Below are 2727 nucleotides of genomic sequence, written 5' to 3'. Positions count from 1 at the left end.
TTGTGCGAAGTTGTGATAAAGAGTTGAGATTACAATTGAGCGTACCATGTTGATGGCACCATTGATGATCACAATTTCGTGCACCAAGTTTTTGGCACCGTTGCCGAGGATTGTTTGAGTTTGGACAACTGACGGTTCATCTTATTGCTTAGATTAGGTAATTTTATTTTATGTTTAAGTTTTTTACTTTTCGAAAATTTTCAAAAATACAAAAAAATGTTTCTATTTTGTTCTTCAGAGTTTTTAAGAATGGATTCTAGAGTTTCATGATGATTTGTTGAAGTATGGCTGGCTGTGACTCCATGTCTAATCTTTTGGACCGAGGTTTCAGCTTATCATCACAAGAGCTTGTTGATTTCTATCAATTTTGCTGTTGTGAGCAATGATCTGCTAAAGCTTGGCTGTCCATTGGCCATGTCTAGTGTTTTGGACCGGAGCTTTCACTGAAAGCTTGGCTGGCTGTGAAGCCATGTCTAATTCCTGGACCGGAGTCTTAGACTAGCATTGCAATGATTCCTGGAATTCTCATTAAGAATTTTGAACCCTTGTTTTTCTTTTCCACTTAATTTTCAAAAAAGCACAAAAAAATTTATAAAATCTTAAAATCAAAAATATTTTTATGTTTCTTGTTTGAGTCTAGTGTCTAATTTTAAGTTTAGTGTCAATTGCATGTCTTTATTCTTCTAATTTTCGAAAATTACATGCATTATATTCTTCATTGATCTTCAAGTAGTTCTTGATGATTTCCTTGCTCTGATCTTTAAATTCTCTTGTCTTGAGTGTTTTGTTGTTTCTCATATGCATTCTCAATTTGTTAGTGTCAATAGTATACAAACTTCTAAGTTTCGTGTCTTGCATGCATTGTTTATTTGATCTTAGTGGCATTTTGATTATTCCTCATCATTAAAAATTCAAAAAAAATTTTTAATTTGTGTCTTTTCAAGTTAATGATACAGAGAATTGAAAATTCAGAACATACAGCAGAGGAATTACACAGAAAAAGCTGGGTGTTCAAAACGCCCAGTGAAGAAGGAATACTGGCATTTAAACGCCAGCCAGGGTACCTGGCTGGGCATTTAACGCCCAAAAGGGTAGCATTTTGGGCGTTAAACACCAGAATGGATATCATTCTGGGCGTTTAACGCCAAGATAATACAAGAGGGAAGATTTTGTTTTTAATTCAAATTTTTTTCAAGTTTTCATAATTTTTCAAAATCAAATCTTTTTCAAACCATATCTTTTCAATCATATATTTTCAAAATCAATTTCTTTCCATTCTCAAAAATACTTGCCTACAATTAATGATTTGATTCATCATTTCAAGTATGTTGCCTTTTCTGTTAAGAAAGGTTTAATGTTTGAATTATATCCTTTAAATTTCTTGTTAGCCAAGTCATTAATTTTAAAAATCAAATCTTTTTAAATTGTTTCTCAATCATATCTTTTCAATCATATCTTTTTAAAACCATAACTCTTCAATCATATCTTCTTAATCACATCTTTTTCCAAATAATTTTCAATCTTTTTGATTTCTAATTTCAAAATCTTTTTCAAAAATCACTTAATTTCTTTCCCACTCTTAGTTTTCGAAAATCATCAATCAATTTTCAAAATTCTTTTTCAAAATCTTTTAATTTATTTTCGAAAATTCTTCCCCTCTTCTCACATCCTTCTATTTAAGGACTAACACTCCTCCACTATCAATAATTCAAACATCTCAAGGAATCTCTATACTGTGACATAGAGGATTCCATATTTTCTTGTTCTCTTCTCTTTCATATGAGCAGGAGCAAAGACAAAAGCATTCTTGTTGAGGCTGACCCTGAACTTGAAAGGACCTTGAAGCGAAAGCTAAGAGAAGCTAAAGCACTACTCTCTGTAGAAGACCTAACAGAAATCTTCAAACAAGAAGAAGACATGGCAGCCGAAAACAACAACAATGCCAACAATGCAAGGAAGGTGCTGGGTGACTTTACTGCACCTACTCCCGACTTCTATGGGAAAAGCATCTCAATCCCGACTTCTATGGGAGAAGCATCTCTATCCCTGCCATTGGAGCAAACAACTTTGAGCTTAAGCCTCAATTAGTTTCTCTAACGCAACAGAATTGCAAGTTCCATGGACTTCCATTGGAAGATCCTCATCAGTTTTTAGCTGAATTCTTGCAAATCTATGACACTGTCAAGATCAATGGGGTTGATCCTGAGGACTACAGACTTATGCTATTCCCTTTTGCTGTAAGAGACAGAGCTAGGATATGGTTGGACTCACAACCCAAAGAAAGCCTGAACTCTTGGGAAAAGCTAGTCAATGCTTTCTTAGCAAAGTTCTTTCCACCTCAAAAATTGAGTAAGCTTAGAGTGGAAGTCCAAACCTTCAGATAGAAGGAAGGTGAATCCCTCTATGAAGCTTGGGAAAGATATAAACAATTAATCAGAAAGTGTCCTTCTCACATGCTTTCTGAATGGAGCATCATAGGTATCTTCTATGATGGTCTGTCTGAACTGTCCAAGATGTCATTGGATAGCTCTGCTGGAGGATCTCTTCATCTGAAGAAGACGCCTACAGAAGCTCAAGAACTCATTGAAATGGTTGCAAATAACTAGTGCACGAAATTGTGATCATCAATGGCACCATCAACATGGTACGCTCAATTGCAATCTCAACTCTTTATCACAACTTCGCACAACTAACCAGCAAGTGCACTGGGTCGTCAAAGTAATAAAC

General features: G+C 35.0%; 1 non-coding gene across 1 annotated transcript; it reads right to left on the bottom strand.

Moving 5' to 3' along the window:
* Positions 1–2351: 2351 nt before the first annotated feature.
* LOC127742043 (small nucleolar RNA R71) lies at positions 2352–2459 on the bottom strand. Its single transcript, XR_008003230.1, has one exon. It is a non-coding gene; the product is annotated as a small nucleolar RNA R71 (small nucleolar RNA).
* Positions 2460–2727: the final 268 nt, after the last annotated feature.

The sequence above is a fragment of the Arachis duranensis genome, chromosome 9, assembly GCF_000817695.3.
Source record: "Arachis duranensis cultivar V14167 chromosome 9, aradu.V14167.gnm2.J7QH, whole genome shotgun sequence".
In the NCBI taxonomy this organism is placed as follows: Eukaryota; Viridiplantae; Streptophyta; class Magnoliopsida; order Fabales; family Fabaceae; genus Arachis; species Arachis duranensis.
Note: the sequence above shows the minus strand (reverse complement) of the source record. Positions and strands in the feature narration are given on the sequence as shown.